Source organism: Ranitomeya variabilis, chromosome 1, assembly GCF_051348905.1.
Source record: "Ranitomeya variabilis isolate aRanVar5 chromosome 1, aRanVar5.hap1, whole genome shotgun sequence".
NCBI lineage: Eukaryota > Metazoa > Chordata > Amphibia > Anura > Dendrobatidae > Ranitomeya > Ranitomeya variabilis.
The window spans coordinates 773,129,830-773,149,108 of NC_135232.1; positions in this window are offsets into that span (position 1 = coordinate 773,129,830).

Consider the following 19,279-nt stretch of genomic DNA (forward strand, 5'->3'; position numbering starts at 1 on the left):
TTTGAATAATTTCAGTTTTTTTTACTTTGAAAATAATGTCCTGTTCTTAGTCTTAATTTCTTAGTACAATAATAAATGATTGGGGATAGCAACTAATGTTAAATAGTAATATAGATTTGTCATAAGAATGTTAAACTATGAACATGTGTAGGTGATGTTAACTGTTTATGGTCTTGTATGGTAAACAGCAATGAAGAAGGCTCCTGCTGCAGTCAGTTGTCCATTGGCAATGTACAGACTTGTGTTAATGATGACAAGGAAAAGAGTTATGTCTGATCTCTTGGGAAATACACTGCTTAAAAAAAATAATAAAGGTAACACTAAAATACCACATCCTAGATATCACTGAATGAAATATTCCAGTTACAAATCTTTATTCATTACATAGTAGAATGCGTTGCAAACAATCAAACATAAAAATGATCAATGTAAATCAAAATAAATATCCAATGGAGGTCTGGATTTGGAATTATACTTAAAATCAAAGTCGGAAATCAAATTACAGGCTGATCCAACTTCAGTGGAAATACCTCAAGACAAGGAAATGAAGCTCAGTAGTGTGTGTGACCTCCACGTGCCTGTATGAACTTCCTACAATACACTTTATGAGGCGGTGGATGTTCTCCTGAGGGATCTCATCCCAGACCTTGAATAAAGCATTAGTCAACTCCAAGACAGTCTGTGGTGCAGCGTGGCATTGCTGGATGGAACGTGACATGCTGTCCCAGGTGTGCTCGATTGGATTCCATTCTGGTTAACGGGCAGGCCAGTCCATCGCATCAATGCTTTCATCATGCAGAAACTGCTGACACACTTTACCACATGAGACCTTGCATTGTCATTCATCGGAATGGAACCCAGTGTACCTGCATATGATTTCACAATGGGTCTGAGGATCTCATCCCGGTACCTAATGGCAGTCAGTGTACCTCTGACTAGCACGTGAAAGGGCTGCGCGGGCCTCCAAAAAAATGGCTCCCCACACCATTACTGACCCACTGCCAAAACCGGTCATGCTGGAAGATGTTGCAGGCAGCAGAACGTTCTCCATGGCGTCTCCGGACCCTTTTGAACCAAGAGAAAAATAGACCATTAAGAAGTTAAATTTATAATATGTATTTAAAATCAATTTTTACCTAAAAGTGGTGCCACAATAGTGAAAAAAATATAAGGACCAACAGGGAATAAGTATAATAACCTGCAAGGCTAATCTCTCCCTAGGAGAGCCCTAAGGGTACCGTCACACATTGAAATTTTCATCGCTGCGACGGCACGATTCGTGACGTCGCAGCGTCGTATAATCATCGCTCCAGCGTCGTAGACTGCGGTCACGCGTTGCAATCACGGCGCTGGAGCGATGCCGAAGTCCCCGGGTAACCAGGGTAAACATCGGGTAACTAAGCGCAGGGCCGCGCTTAGTAACCCGATGTTAACCCTGGTTACCAGCGTAAATGTAAAAAAACAAACAGTACATACTCACCCGTCGGTGTCCTTCAGGTCCCTTGCCGTCTGCTTCCTGCTCTGAGTGCAGCCGTACAGTGAGAGCAGATCACAGCACCGCTGCGCTCTGCTCTCACTTTCCGTCCGGCACTCAGAGCAGGAAGCAGACGGCAAGGGACCTGAAGGACACCGACGGGTGAGTATGTACGGTTTGTTTTTTTACGTTTACGCTTGTAACCAGGGTAAACATCGGGTTACTAAGCGCGGCCCTGCGCTTAGTTACCCGATGTGTACCCTGGTTACAAGCGAAGACATCGCTGGATCGCTGTCACACACAACGATCCAGCGATGTCAGCGGGTGATCAAGCGACGAAAGAAAGTTTGAAACGATGTGCTACGACGTACGATTCTCAGCAGGGTGCCTGATCGCAGTGGCGTGTCAGACACTGCGAGATCGTAACGATATCGCTACAACGTCACGAATCGTGCCGTCGTAGCGATAAAAATGCCACTGTGTGACAGTACCCTAAGGGTACCGTCACACAGTACCATTTTAATCGCTACGACGGCACGATCCGTGACGTCGCAGCGATCGTATGATTATCGCTCCAGCGTCGTAGACTGCGGTCACACGTTGCAATCACGGCGCTGGAGCGATGCCGAAGTCCCCGGTAACCAGGGTAAACATCGGGTAACTAAGCGCAGGGCCGCGCTTAGTAACCCGATGTTTACCGTGGTTACCAGCGTAAATGTAAAAAAAACAAACAGTACATACTCACATTCCGGTGTCTGTCCCCCGGCGTTCTGCTTCTCTCCACTGTGTAAGCGCCATAGCCGGAAAGCACAGCGGTGACGTCAGACGTCACCGCTGTACTCGCTTTCCGGCCGGCGCTCACACTGCAGAGAAGCTGAGACGCTGGAGGACAGACACCGGAATGTGAGTATGTACTGTTTGGTTTTTTTACGTTTACGCTGGTAACCACGGTAAACATCGGGTTACTAAGCGCGCCCCTGCGCTTAGTTACCCGATGTTTACCCTGGTTACAAGCGAACACATCGCTGGATCGCTGTCACACACAACGATCCAGCGATGTCAGCGGGTGATCAAGCGACGAAAGAAAGTTCCATACGATCTGCTACGACGTACGATTCTCAGCAGGATCCCTGATCGCTGCTGCGTGTCAGACACTGCGATATCGTAACGATATCGCTAGAACGTCACGAATCGTACCGTCGTAGCGATCAAAATGGTACTGTGTGACAGTACCCTAAGGGTACCGTCACACAGTGGCATTTTGATCGCTACAACGGCACGATTCGTGACGTTCCAGCGATATATTTACGATCTCGCTGTGTCTGACACGCTACTGCGATCAGGGACCCCGCTGAGAATCGTACGTCGTAGCAGATCGTTTGAAACTTTCTTTCGTCGTCAAGTGTCCCGCTGTGGCGGCATGATTGCATCGTGTAACAAAGGTTGTATACGATGTGCGCACAGTAACCAACGGCTTCTACATCGCAAATATGTCATGAAATTATCGCTCCAGCGTCGTGCATTGCGAAGTGTGACTGCAGTCTACGACGCTGGAGCGATATTGGAGCGACGCTGGAGCGTCACGAATCGTGCCGTTGTAGCGATCAAAATGCCACTGTGTGACGGTACCCTTAGGGTACTGTCACACAGTGGCACTTTTGTCGCTACGACGGTACGATTCGTGACGTTCCAGCGATTTCCATACGATATCGCTGTGTCTGACACACAGCAGCGATCAGGGACCCTGCTGAGAATCGTACGTCGTAGCAGATCGTTTGGAACTTTCTTTCGTCGCTGGATCTCCCGCTGTCATCGCTGGATCGTTGTGTGTGACAGCGATCCAGCGATGCGTTCGCTTGTAACCAGGGTAAACATCGGGTTACTAAGCGCAGGGCCGCGCTTAGTAACCCGATGTTTACCGTGGTTACCAGCGTAAAAGTAAAAAAAACCAAAGAGTACATACTTACATTCCGGTGTCTGTCCCCCGGCGTTCTGCTTCTCTGCACTGTGAGCGCCTGCCGGCCGGAAAGCGGGCACAGCGGTGACGTCACCGCTGTGCTTTCCGGCTGGCGCAGACACAGTGGAGAGAAGCAGAACGCCGGGGAACAGACACCGGAATGTAAGTATGTACTCTTTGTTTTTTTTTACTTTTACGCTGGTAACCACGGTAAACATCGGGTTACTAAGCGCGGCCCTGCGCTTAGTAACCCGATGTTTACCCTGGTTACCTGGGGCCTTCGGCATCGTTGGTCGCTGGAGAGCTGACTGTGTGACAGCTCCCCAGCGACCACACAACCACTTACCAACGATCACGGCCAGGTCGTATTGCTGGTCGTGATCGTTGGTAAATTGTATAGTGTGACAGTACCCTAAGTGGAGCCGACCAGAATAGAATCTTCTGGTAAACTCAGCCATTGAATAGAAGGTGTGACCCCTACCCCCTTCAGGGGCGGATCCCAGGAGCTCAGACAATCCATTCTTATTTTGAGATCAGATATGAGTTGACTTTGGAAGGAGAAGGAGTGGGGATTCTTAGCTGAGGCAAGACCCCACGTACATCTGTGACTGTGGAAGCGAACGGGGCGAGACTTGAGCTGAGGACATATCTCGTCGTTCGAGGGATTGTTTTGTGATCGCTTGGACTCGTGTGGACTATTGTTTTGTTAGCTGGCACAAGGATTATCGGGAGGTGCCCCCGAACCGATTCCGTTGGACTAATTGTGGACTCTGTAGATCTACCTGCATGTGTTGTTCCAGCGTTCTGGATAATAAATCTGTGGAATCATCCCTTGGCCTGTTGTCCCTTCTTGCTCTGCCGTACACCCCGTCACAGGGTCTATGACAGTGTTCAAATTCCACCAATAGGAAAAATACCTGCTGTTGCAGGGTGCCGTCCGGCAGATCATGGACAGGTGTATTGTGCTTGCGCCAGCCATTTCAGTAAGAGGAGGCAGAGAAACCGGTGGACGGAGGTACCGGGGGGCTTAGGAACCTCATTTCTCTCTCCTCTGACAAGTATTTCATGTCAGAAGAAAGAGAAATGTTTTTAATAGCTGGCACACATTTTTTTATGTGATCAATGTTATTGATTGAATAACATGATCGAGAGCTGGAAAACCCAGCCCTGGCTGTGTTGTACAGGGTCTTGGCTAGCTGAAACTCTGGGGGGGGGGGGGGAGTTGTAACCTTATTCCCGATCGTTGTTTTAAAATTGCACCTGCTGCCAATTTTCTGCACATAAGTTCCTATATTTTCATGCATAGTTGAATCACTTGGAATTGTTTCCATGTTGAATGTATGGTTTTTGGCTGCAATTCATCCAGAAGATCACTTCTGGCAATTTGTCAGAACAGTAGTTGGGGTTAAGCGGATTCCCACTGGTTGCTGGCAGTTCTGAGCTGCTGATCCTGCTGGTCATCATCCAATTTCAAAAGGAAATAAGCATGAAATGCCCTTCAGCTGCTGCATTAAGTTTACTTGGCTGACCACTACATCTATGATCCTCAAAGTTGCCCATTTCTTGGTATCCTCAATACTGGTGAATACTTACCCATCATGCAATCCCATCAAGGAGGCATCTGATCGATTCTAAATTTATTCTGCTGCAGGAAGATGACTCAAAACATACAGCCAATGTAATTAAGAACTATCTTTAGCATAAAGAATAAGGAGTCCAGGAAGAAATGTTATGGCCTGCAGAAAGTCCTGAGCTCAACATGAAGAGACAAATGGATTTACAATAGCCTACATCCACAGGAGATCTGTAATTAATTCTCCAAGATGTTTTGAACCACCTCCCTGTCGAGTTCCTTAAAAAACTACTAATGTATTGGGTGATGTATGTCAAGGAACAGCCCTCCGCTAACTCCAATTGTCAGGACAATACGCAATTGACCAACGATTAATGGATGAGGCAACAGCTGCTTTCACTATTATACTGATTATTGGGAAACTCACGGTGACTATATAGTAAATACCCAACCGATTCCAATACATGAAATATATATATATTATACACCCTGGTACGGTCACTGCCAAGCTCCACAGTAACCCAACAAAAATTACTAGCTGCCCCCACTAATCGCTTTACAGGCCAACTGGGCACCCATTACAAATAGCGTATGGCTTTGGAGATGCGGTTTATAGAGCATGAAGAACAAATCTATTCAATTTTGTATATTTAATCTGAAAATTAGGCAGTGTGTATACAAATATACAAAATATTTTACAAAGGAGATAAAACAATGCAGCATATACAATAACGTAAAAGAAAATGGTATAACAAAAGAAAATTACTAAATCTGGGTCACAGAAATGGCTAATTTATGGAGGGAAGAACTCCAGTGAAATGTGGATCAATCCTACACAGCAATGTATCTTCCTGGCATTGAACGAGGATCATAATTGGCATTGGTGTTATACTAACACAGGTTACACCCACATAACTCCCCTATTGGTGGTAGTGGTTGTGTCTTGAGGAAGAAGGTGGATAACTTTTAAATTCGTAGACTTTATGACCGCTAATAACATTTTAATCTTCATCTCCCGAGTCCATTTATGGGATTCCGTCAGAAGCACAAAGAAAACAGCCTGAATTCTGCACAGTATGTCTCTTGGTTTGATGACCCGGTACATGGCCAAAGATTGACACAATTGCAACATCACCAGGTGAGCGAGCACTTGCAATTTAGATGTACATTTACAGTTGTGGCCAATTCTGCAATTCTGTCAGATAATACTAAGTTTCTTCCTGAAAATGATTGCAAACACATTCTTTGTTATTATTATCTTCATTTAATTTGTCTTAAATGAACAAACACAAAAGAGAATGAAGCAAAAAGCAAAACATTGATCATTTCACACAACCTTTAGCCAAAATAACTGCGACCAACTGCTTCCGGTAACCATCAATGAGTTTCTTACAATGCTCTGCTGGAATTTTAGACCATTCTTCTTTGGCAAACTGCTCCAGGTCCCTGATATTTGAAGGGTGCCTTCTCCAAACTGCCATTTTTAGATCTCTCCACAGGTGTTCTATGGGATTCAGGTCTGGACTCATTGCTGGCCACCTTAGAAGTCTCCAGTGCTTTCTCTCAAACCATTTTCTAGTGCTTTTTGAAGTGTGTTTTGGGTCATTGTTCTGCTGGAAGACCCATGACCTCTGAGGGAGACCCAGCTTTCTCACACTGGGCCCTACATTATGCTGCAAAATTTGTTGGTAGTCTTCAGACTTCATAATGCCATGCACACGGTCAAGCAGTCCAGAGGCAGCAAAGCAACCCCAAAACGTCAGGGAACCTCCGCCATGTTTGACTGTAGGGACCGTGTTCTTTTTTTTTAATGCCTCTTTTTTTCTCCTGTAAACGCTATGTGGATGCCTTTGCCCAAAAAGCCCTACTTTTGTCTCTTCTGACCAGAGAACATTCTTCCAAAACGTTTTAGGCTTGTTCAGATAAGTTTTGGCAAACTCCAGCCTGGCTTTTTTATGTCTCGGGGTAAGAAGTGGGGTCTTCCTGGGTCTCCTACCATACAGTCCCTTTTGATTCAGACGCCGACGGATAGTACGGGTTGACACTGTTGTACCCTCGGACTGCAGGGCAGCTTGAACTTGTTTGGATGTTAGTCGAGGTTCTTAATCCAACATCCGCACAATCTTGCGTTGAAATCTCTTGTCAATTTTTCTTTTCCGTCCACATCTAGGGAGGTTAGCCACAGTGCCATGGGCTTTAAACTTCTTGATGACACTGCGCAGGGTAGACACAGGAACATTCAGGTTTTTGGAGATGGACTTGTAGCCTTGAGATTGCTCATGCTTCCTCACAATTTGGTTTCTCAAGTCCTCAGACAGTTCTTTGGTCTTCTTTCTTTTCTCCATGCGCAATGTGGTACACACAAGGACACAGGACAGAGGTTGAGTCAACTTTAATCCATGTCAACTGGCTGCAAGTGTGATTTAGTTATTGCCAACACCTGTTAGGCTAGGTTCACATTGCGTTAGGGCAATCCGTTTAGCGCTAGCGCTAGCGGATTGCGCTAACGCAATGTATTTTTAGGGGTCGCGTTTGGGGTTCGCGTTAACGTCCCCGCTCTCGCAGATCCCCGATCTGCGAGAGCGGGGAACGGACCTCGGGCGCGCCGCGGACGCTGCAAGCAGCGTCCGAGGCGCGCTACAAAAGAACGGCACATCGCTAGCGTGAGCCGAAAAAGGCACGCGCTAGCGATGCGCTTCAGGCAAAAAGAACATTGCTGTCAATGGGTGCGCTAACGGACCCGTTGCACGGCGTTAATTGCGACATTTTCGCCGTGCAACGCTGTCCGTTAGCGATCACCCAAAAACGAAATGTGAACCTAGCCTTAGGTGCCACAGGTAAGTTATAGGTGCTGTTAATTACACAAATTAGAGAAGCATCACATGATTTTTCCAACAGTGCCAATACTTTTGTCCACTCCCTTTTTTATGTTTGGTGTGGAATTATATCCAATTTGGCTTTAGGACAATTCTTTTTGTGTTTTTTTCATTTAAGACAAATTTAATGAAGATAATAATACCAAAGAATTTGTGTCTGCAATCATTGTCAGGAAGAATCTGAGTCTTATCTGACAGAATTGCAGCGGTGTGAATACTTTTGGCCATGACTGTATATGCATAAATAGCGGTTCGTGCTACTAAAATCCAGGTGAATTCCACAAATATTACCCTGGTATAAAAACAATCATAAGTGTAAATGTGAATCGTACAAAAAATATCAACCAAAACACATAAATGTGTGGAACAACTGTTGTGCTACAGTGAATAAATCCAACACAATGATAAAAAGAAAGTAGTGCTCAAATGAATGGTAATACCATGAGGTGAGTGTGAAGGAAAGGCAGGTAATCACAGTAAGAATATAGGAAATTGTATCAGAAGTGAAAAATCACTTACAATGAGATTGTGAATCCCTGGCTCCTGGATGGCGTCCTTCCCAGGAGTGGTTGACCAACAAAAATCGCTCAAAAAGCAAGGCGTATAATAGGCGTGTAATAGTCCACATGGGCCCCCAATAAATTAGGGTAACCGCTATGCAAGGAGAAAGCCTCGGCGCTTTGACAAAAAAAAAATTCTGCCTGTCTGCAGTTTTCCAAAGATCACCTGAACAAGTCAGTAAGTTACTGGAGCAATGTTATGTGGATAGATTAGACCAAAATAGAGATTTTGGTTTAAATAAGGAGCGTTATGTTCTGAGAAAGAAAAACACGGCAGCATAAAAACCTCATTCAATCTGTGAAACGTGGTAGAGTATCATTATTTGAGACTGTTTAGCTGTATCTGATCCAGAATAGCTTGACATCGTTGATGGAAAAGAGCACTCTGAATTATTAAAGCAATTTCTAAAGGAAAATGTCAGGACATCTTTCCATGAGCTGAATCTCAAGAGAAAGTGGGTCATGCTACAAGACAAGGACCTAAACCACACATTTTGACCTACAAAAAAGGTTAAATAAAAATAAAGGTAAAGTTTTGGAATGGCCAAGTCAAAGTCCTGAACGTAATCCTATATAAATGTTGTAGAAGGACCTAAGTGAGCAAGTCATGGGGGAAATAAGTATTTGATCCCTTGCTGATTTTGTAAGTTTGCCCACTGACAAATACATGAACAGTTTATAATTTTAAAGGTAGGTTAATTTTAACATTGAGAGATAGAATATCAAAAATAAAATCCAGAAAATCACATTGTATAAATGTATTTGCATTTTGCAGTGAGAAATAAGTATTTAATCCCCTACCAATCATTAAGAGTTCTGGCTCCTACAGACCAGTTAGACGCTCCTAATCAACTTGTTACCTGCATTAAAGACAGCTGTCTTACATAGTCACCTTTATAAAAGTCTCCTGTCCACAGACTCAATCAGTCAGACTCTAACCTCTACAACATGGGCAAGACCAAAGAGCTTTCTAAGGATGTCAGGGACAAGATCATAGACCTGCACAGAGCTGGAATGGGCTACGAAACCATAAGTAAGACGCTGGGTGAGAAGGAGACAACTGTTGGTGCAATAGTAACAAAATGGAAGAAATACAAAATGACTGTCAATCGACATTGATTTTGGTCACCATGCAAAATCTCACCTCGAAGGGTATCCTTGATCATGAGGAAGGTGAGAGATCAGCCTAAAACTGCATGGGGGAACTTGTTAATGATCTCAAGGCAGCTGGGACCACAGTCACCAAGAAATCCATTGGTAACCCATTATGCCGTAAAGTTTTAAAACCCTGCAGTGCCCGCAAGGTCCCCTGCTCAAGAAGGCACATGTACAGGCCCATCTGAAGTTTGACAATGGACACCTGGATGATTCTGTGAGTGATTGGGAGAAGGTGCTGTGGTCAGATGAGACAAAATTGAGCTCTTTGGCATTATCTCAATTCGCCGTGTTTGGAGGAAGAGAAATGCTGCGTATGACTCAAAGATCAACGTCCCCACTGTCAAGCATGGAGGTGGAAACATTGTTTTGGGGTGTTTCTCTGCTAAAGGCACAGGACTACTTCACCGCATCAATGGGAGAATGGATGGAGTCGGCGGAAGACACGGGCATAGGCACAGGAACCTGCGGATGCTGGCTGTAATTAACCCCTTTCTGACATCGGACGTACTATCCCTTCGAGGTGGGGTGGGCCCGTATGACCACCGACGGGATAGTATGTCCAGCACGATCGGCCGCGTTCACGGGGGGAGTGCGGCCGATCGCGGCCGGGTGTCAGCTGACTATCGCAGCTGACATCCGGCACTATGTGCCAGGAGCGGTCACGGACCGCCCCCGGCACATTAACCCCCGGCACACTGCGATCAAACATGATCGTAGTGTTCCGGCGGTATAGAGAAGCATCACGCAGGGAGGGGGCTCCCTGCGTGCTTTCCTGAGACCCCCGGATCGCGTTGCTCCGAGGGTCTCTTACCTCCTCCCTGCAGCAGGCCCGGATCCAAGATGGCCGCGGCATCCGGGTCCTGCAGGGAGCCTCCAGGAGCTGTGCACGTCAGATCGCCGATCTGACACAGTGCACAGCAAAGTGTCAGATCGGCGATCTTACACTATAACATCATGCCCCCCCCCCCCCGAGGCAATGTTATATTGTAAAGAAAAAAATTTTCACATGTGTAATAAAAAAAAAAAATCCCCCCCCCCAAAAAAAATATATTCTTCCTATAAATACATTTCATTATCTAAATAAAAAAAAATAAAAAAAGTACACATATTTAGTATCGCCACGTCCGTAGCAACCCGACCTATAAAACTGTCCCACTAGTTAACCCCTTCAGTGAACACCGTAAAAAAAAAAAAAAAAAAACGAGGCAAAAAACAACGCTTTATTATCATACCGCCAAATAAAAAGTGGAATAACACGCGATCAAAAAGACGGATATAAATAACCATGGTACCGCTGAAAACGTCATCTTGTCCCGCAAAAAACGAGCTGCCATACAGCGTCATCAAAGAAAAAATAAAAAAGTTATAGTCCTCAGAATAAAGCGATGCAAAAATATTTTTTCTATAAAATAGTTTTTATCGTAAAAAAGCACCAAAACATAAAAAAATGATATAAATGAGGTATCGCTGTAATCGTACTGACCCGAAGAATAAAACTGCTTTATCCATTTTACCAAACATGGAATGGTATAAACACCTCCCCCCAAAAGAAATTCATGAATAGCTGGTTTTTGGTCATTCTGCCTCACAAAAATCGGAATAAAAAGCGATCAAAAAATGTCACGTGCCCAAAAATGTTACAAATAAAAACGTCAACTCGTCCCGCAAAAAACAAGACCTCACATGACTCTGTGGACCAAAATATGGAAAAATTATAGCTCTCAAAATGTGGTAACGCAAAAAATATTTTTTGCAATAAAAAGCGTCTTTCAGTGTGTGACGGTTGCCAATCATAAAAATCCGCTAAAAAACCCACTATAAAAGTAAATCAAACCCCCCTTCATCACCCCCTTAGTTAGCGAAAAATTAGGGTTAGGGCTAGAGTTAGGGCTAGGGTTAGGGCTGGGGTTAGGGCTGGGGTTAGGGCTGGGGTTAGGGCTAGGGTTAGGGCTAGGGTTAGGGCTAGGGTTACGGTTAGGGCTAGGGTTAAGGCTACAATTAAGGTTGGGGCTAAAGTTAGGGTTAGGGTTGGGGCTAAAGTTAGGGTTAGGGTTTGGATTACATTTACGGTTGGGATTAGGGTTGGGATTAGAGTTAGGGGTGTGTCAGGGTTAGGGGTGTGGTTAGGGTTACCTTTGGCATTAGGGTTAGGGATGTGTTTGGATTAGGGTTTCAGTTATAATAGGGGGAGTTTCACTGTTTAGGCACATCAGGGGCTCTCCAAACGCAACATGGCGTCCCATCTCAATTCCTGTCAATTTTGCATTGAAACGTCAAACGGCGCTCCTTCTCTTCTGAGCTCTCCCATGCGCCCAAACAGTGGTTTACCCCCACATATGGGGTATCAGCGTACTCAGTACAAATTGTACAACAACTTTTGGGGTCCAATTTCTTCTCTTACCCTTGGGAAAATAAAAAATTGGGGGAGAAAAGATTGTTTTTGTGAAAAAATATGATTTTTTATTTTTACGGCTCTGCATTATAAACTTCTGTGAATCACTTAATGGGTCAAAGTGCTCACCACACATCTGTCATGGGGAGACAAGGAGGGCGAGAGCTAATAACCCGGGCCCCTGCAATTTCCCTCAGACTAAGGAAACCCTGTCTGACCCTCTACCTGAAGTTTACACTGAAGGTGTGCATGTCCAGGCCTTCACCCTCACCCTGACTCCTGATTCAGCCCTAGACTGAACACCACCGCCCACCACCCAGTGAATGCAATAGACCAATACCCACAGTTATAACAAACAAGGATAAAGGAAAATATACACCACGCCGCAGTCAATCAGGAATACACTATAAATGTGCAGGGCAAAATAAATACAAATATAGGAAGGAGTAAATAAGACAAAGGAAAATACACCACCAGCAACGATTCTCCAACAACCAGCTCTCCACTCCGGACCGAGATAACTACGGATAAGACAGAAGCTATAATCGGCGACGCCCAAAGATCAGGAGAACCATTTAAAGGAAATGGGCATGGCGCAGCTTCTAATCTGAGGATCAGATAAATTAACCCCGGAGCAGCCAGACGAAAACTAGCCGACGCCAATGAGCAAACAGTGGTCAACGCGGAATTACCGCTGTCTGTCAGACGACCTGGTCTGAACAGTGTCCGACATGACAGTACCCCGCCTTCTACGAGGGACCCCAGGGCCCTCACGGCTTATAGGACCCGGCTTGTCCGGATGGCGACGATGAAAACACCTGACCAGCCGATCCGCATGAATGTCCGAGGCTGGTACCCAGGACCTCTCCTCAGGCCCATAACCACACCAGTGTACCAAATATTGTAAAGTGCGGCGCACCACACGAGAGTCAACCACCCTGGAGACTTCAAATTCTAGGTTACCATCCACCAAGACTGGAGGTGGCATAGGCGCCGCGTCCACAGAACCCACCACCTTCTTAAGAAGAGACCTGTGGAACACGTTGTGTATCTTATACACCGTAGGGAGCTCCAGTCGGTACGCTACTGGGTTAATGACGGCGGTGACCCTAAATGGACCAATAAACCGTGGACCCAATTTAAGGGATGGTATCTTGAGTCTTATGTTTTTTGTGGATAACCACACCCAGTCATCCACACTCAGGTCCGGACCTGGCACACGCCTACTGTCAGCCACACGTTTGTACCTACACCCACACTCGACAGGCGCTGTTTCACTCTCCTCCAGACTGATGACAATTGTGTTCCTAACTGGTCTTCCTCCGGAACGCCGGAAGAGCCTCTCTGACTCAACGTACAAAACTGAGGATGTAGCCCGTAAACACAAAAAAACGGAGACTCCCCAGACGACTCCTGGCGGTGATTATTGATGGCAAACTCAGCCAAAGGAAGAAAGGTAGACCACTCCTCCTGGTTATCAGAGACAAAGCAGCGTAAGTACTGCTCCAAATTTTGGTTCATACTCTCGGTCTGACCATTTGACTGGAGATGGAACGCAGACGAATGAGACAACTTGATCCCCAGCCGTGAGCAAAATGCTTACCAAAATTTTGCTACAAACTGAGTACCCCTATCTGACACGATGTCAGACGGAACTCCATGAAGCCTGACCACCTCCTGCACAAACACCTGAGCAAGAGTCTTAGCGTTAGGTAAAGAAGGCAAAGACACAAAGTGCGACATTTTTGAAAACCGATCCACAATCACCAAAATGACCGTGTTCCCAGCTGAGGGAGGCAAATCAGTGATGAACTCCATGGAGATTTCCATCCAGGGCTTACTAGGTACCTCCAGAGGAAGTAGTGTGCCAACAGGACGGGAGCGGGGCGTCTTCGCCCTAGCGCACGTGGTGCAAGCTGACACATATGAGACCAAGTCCTGTCGGACTTTGGGCCACCAAAACCGACGTGACACCAACTCCAAAGTACCTCTAACCCCTGGGTGGCCAGCCAGGACAGTATCATGATGCTCCACCAACACCTTTAGGCGGAGATGAAGCGGTACAAAAGATTTGTTGATGGGAAGCTCAGATGGTACCTCCTCCTGAGCCTCGGCAATCTCAGCCTCAACCTGGTAGTGAGGGCTGAAACAACAACACCCTTTTGGAGAATGGGTACTGGGTCTTCCCGAGGTTCTCCCCCCAGAAAACACCTGGACAGAGCATCCGCCTTAGTGTTTTTAGACCCTGGTCTGTAAGTGACAACAAAGTTGAACCACGTGAAAAACAATGCCCAGCGAGCCTGCCTGGGAGACAGACGCTTGGCAGACTCCAAATACAGCAGATTCTTATGGTCGGTAATAACAGTGACCTGATGTACCGACCCCTCCAAGAAGTATCGCCATTCCTCTAAGGCCAACTTAATAGCCAACAACTCCCTGTTGCCGATATCGTAGTTACGTTCAGCGGACGACAGTTTTTTGGAGAAATAGGCGCACGGACGCAAACCACTCAAGGATGAGCCTTGAGATAGTACCGCCCCCACACCAACCTCAGACGCATCGACTTCCACGACAAAGGGTTACGTCTGGCTGCACAAGAATGGGGGCTGAAACAAAACTGTTCTTGAGAAATTCAAATGCGCGAACAGCAGCCTCAGGCCAAACGGAGAAATTGGTACCCTTTTTAGTCATGTCAGTTAGCGGTTTAGCAATGATAGAAAAATCCTTGATAAATTTCCTATAGTAGTTAGAAACCCAAGGAACCGCTGAAGTGCTTTCAGGTTATCAGGACGTTCTCAATGCAGCACCGCTTGCACCTTAGCGGCGTCCATTTTAAAACCAGAAGCAGACACAATATAACCCAAGAACGGCAACTCTTGAGCAAAAAATACACATTTCTCAGGTTTAGCATACAGCTTATTCTCTCTGAGAAGCTGTAACACCTGCCTGACATGATCTAAATGAGCATCACGGTCGCAAGAATATATGAGGATGTCTTCTAGGTACACGATAACGAATTTCCCCAAAACATGCGAGAACACATCATTGATGAAATTTTGGAACACTGCAGGTGCGTTAGTTAACCCAAAAGGCATCACCAAATTTTCAAAATGACCCTCAGGGGTATTAAAAGCCGTCTTCCACTCATCACCTTGACGGACTCTTATGAGGTTGTACGCCCCCCTGAGGTCAAGCTTGGTAAACCACTTAGCACCTGCCACCTGGTTGAACAAGTCAGGTATCAGTGGCATAGGGTATGGATCACGAACCGTAATCTGGTTCAACTCCCTGAAATCCAAACACGGGCGTAATCCGCCATCTTTCTTCTTCACGAAGAAGAACCCTGCTGCCACCGGCGAGGATAACGCCCTGATGTGCCCTTTGCTCAAACTTTCAGAAATGTAATCCTTGAGCGCTTGTCTCTCCGGACCGGAGATGTTGAACATCCTTGCTTTAGGCAACTTGGCCCCTGGTTTAAACCTGATAGAACAGTCATAGGAGCGGTGTGGTGGCAACTCTGAACAACCCTTCTCAGAGAACACATCCGCATAATCCTGAAGTGACTCAGGAACGCTTGAAGTCACAGCGGACACACATGTGGCCAGGCAATTCTCCTGACAGAAATCACTCCACTGGATTATGTCCTGAGTTTTCCAGTCAATCACCGGGTTGTGTGTAGACAACCATGGAAAACCCAGAACCAATTGTGCCGGAAGACTCTTGAGCACCTTACATGTGACCTGCTCGAAATGAAGAACCCCATGTGGAGTTTAACCTCAGCCACGAACTCAGTAATCTCCCCCTGTGGAAGAGGAGCAGAATTGATGGTGACCACACGGATAGGATGAGGCAGTTTTTCAATCTTAAAACCAGCAGTGCGCGCAAACTCCTCATCAATGAGATTTGTGGCGGAACCACTATCCACAAAAATAGTGATTGGTATCTCTCTGCCAGCGACAACAACTTTGGCAGGGAGCATGCACTGCACTGAGAAATCATCATGGAGGATATACATAAGCTCAGATTGGACTCCTCCACTCCCTCTGAGCTCAGAAGTTTTCCGCCGTTGCGTTTTTCTTTAACAGCAGAGGACAGATATTAATAAAATGACCAGTTTTACCGCAGAAAAAACAGGCTCCCTGCTTCCTGAGTACAGGGGTACGGTTCTTAACATGTGACACCCCTGCGATTTGCATAGATTCCGTGGGCTCACCTGCAGCAACCTCACGTGAACCTAAACCTTCACCCACAGGCGGCGTCTCATGATTCACCTGATGCAAACGGCGATCAATGCGGACAACAAGACTCATAGCGGAATCTAGTGAAGCAGGAGTCTCGTACATCAGGAGGGCTTTTTTAACCCTATTAGAAACTCCATGAATAAAGTGACTCCGTAATGCTGGCTCATTCCACTGAGTGTCAACCGCCCAGCGGCGAAATTCAGAACAGTAATCCTCTGCAACACGCTCCCCCTGGCAAATAGTGCGTAACTTAGATTCTGCTAGAGCCATTCTGTCTGGATCGTCGTAAATGTGTCCTAGAGCAGAAAAGAAACTCTCTACTGAGTTAAATGCAGCAGAATCAGACAGCAAGGAAAATGCCCATGCTTGGGGATCCTGTTGTGTATCCGCTTTTTGGGCTCCCCTGGTGGTTGCTGGTGGTACTGGTGGCTTGTTTGCACTTTGCTTCTTCTGTTCACCTGCTTCCATCAGTGTTTGGGAGTTTCCTATTTAGCCTTGCTCTCCAGTCATTTCCTTGCCGGTCATCATTGTAACCAGAGCCTTCGGTTGCATGTTCCTGCTACTAGTCTGCTGATCAGCTAAGTGGACTTTGTCCTTTTGTTTTGTACCTTTTGTCCAGTTTGCAGTTTTTGTAATTCTCTTTAGCTGGAAGCTCTTGCGGGCTGAAATTGCCACTCCTGTGTCATGAGTTGACACAGGAGTCTTAAAGTAATTTCAGGATGGTTTTTGAAAGGGTTTTCAGTTGACCGTGAAGTCCTCTTTTGTATCCTTCTGCTATCTAGTAAGTGGACCTCTCTTTGCTAAATCTACTTTCATACTGTGTATGTCTTTTCCTCTTAATTCACCGTTATTACATGTGGTGGGCTGCTATCATCTTTTGGGGTATTTCCCTAGAGGTAAGCCAGGTCTGTTTCTTCCTCTACCAGGCGTAGTTAGTCCTCCGGCTGGCACGTGGCATATAGGAAGCCGTAGGTATGCTCCCTGGCTACTGTTAGTTGTGTGGTAGATTTAGCTCACGGTCAACTCGAGTTTCCATCACCCGAGAGCTCGTTCGTTACTTATGTGTTTTTTACGTTCCCTTGCCATTGGGAACCATGACAGTATGACCGGCCTACAAAGTGTTAATTGTTTGGGCTGAAGCAGGAGAAAAAGAAGTGTTGAAGGGAAATTTTTTTTTTTTTCTTTCCCTCAGAGTTTTGCTGCCTAGCCCTTAATTGCTGTCTAGCTGCTTCTTACCTCCTCTTAACCCTTGAATGGCTCTGACCTTAGCTGTTTAACATGGATGTCCAGAGTTTGGCTGCAGGTTTAAATAATCTTGCTACGAAGGTTCAAAATTTACAAGATTTTGTTATACATGCTCCTATTTCTGAACCTAAAATCCCTACACCAGAGGTGTTTTCCGGAGATAGATCTCGGTTTTTGAATTTCAAATATAATTGTAAATTATTCCTTTCTCTCAGACCTCACTCCTCAGGAGATCCTGTCCAGCAGGTTAAGATTGTAATCTCTTTGCTGCGAGGTGTGTTGTGAATTTGCTTTTTGCTCCCTCTAGTGGTTACTAGTTTTTTGACTCTGGTTTTTCTGTCATTCCTTTTATCCGCACCTGGGTCGTTAGTTAGGGGTGTTGCTATATAAGCTCCCTGGACCTTCAGTTCAATGCCTGGCAACGTAGTTATCAGAGCTAGTCTGCTGTGCTCTTGTCTACTGATCCTGGTTCCAGTTATATCAGCTAAGTCTGCCTTTTGCTTTTTGCTATTTGTTTTGGTTTTGTATTTTTGTCCAGCTTGTTCCAAATCTATATCCTGACCTTTGCTGGAAGCTCTAGGGGGCTGGTGTTCTCCCCCCGGACCGTTAGACGGTTCGGGGGTTCTTGAATTTCCAGTGTGGATTTTGATAGGGTTTTTGTTGACCATATAAGTTACCTTTCTTTATTCTGCTATCAGTAAGCGGGCCTCTCTGTGCTAAACCTGGTTCATTTCTGTGTTTGTCATTTCCTCTTACCTAACCGTCATTATTTGTGGGGGGCTTCTGTCCAGCTTTGGGGTCCCCTTCTCTGGAGGCAAGAAAGGTCTTTGTTTTCCTCTACTAGGGGTAGCTAGATTCTCCGGCTGGCGCGTGTCATCTAGAATCAACGTAGGAATGATCCCCGGCTACTTCTAGTGTTGGCGTTAGGAGTAGATATATGGTCAACCCAGTTACCACTGCCCTATGAGCTGGATTTTTGTATTCTGCAGACTTCCACGTTCCTCTGAGACCCTCGCCATTGGGGTCATAACAGTTTGCCAGGCCAGTATTAAATGTTTAATGCATTGCAGAAGAGGGATTATAAGAAAGAAGATTCTGAGTTTTTTTTTTTCTCCTTCCCCTTTACCTCAGAGTGGCTATGCTTGCTGCAGACATGAATGTCCAGACCTTGATTACAAGTGTGGACCAGCTGGCTACTCGTGTGCAGGGCATACAAGACTATGTTATCAGAAATCCTAGGTCAGAACCTAAAATACCGATTCCTGAACTGTTTTCCGGAGACAGGTTTAAGTTTAGGAATTTCGTGAATAATTGTAAATTGTTTTTGTCCCTGAGACCCTGTTCATCAGGAGATTCTGCTCAGCAAGTAAAAATTGTTATTTCGTTCTTAGCGGGCGACCCTCAGGATTGGGCTTTTTCGCTGGCGCCAGGAGATCCGGCATTGGCTGATCTTGATGCGTTTTTTCTGGCGCTCGGTTTACTTTATGAGGAACCCAATCTTGAGATTCAGGCAGAAAAGGCCTTGCTGTCTATGTCTCAGGGGCAGGACGAGGCTGAAGTGTATTGCCAAAAATTTCGGAAATGGTCCGTGCTGACACATTGGAACGAGTGTGCACTGGCCGCTAATTTTAGAAATGGCCTTTCTGAAGCCATTAAGAATGTTATGGTGGGTTTTCCCATTCCCACAGGTCTGAATGATACTATGGCACTGGCTATTCAAATTGACCGGCGGTTGCGGGAGCGCAAAACCGCAAATTCCCTCATGGTGTTGTCTGAACAGACACCTAATTCGGTGCAATGTGA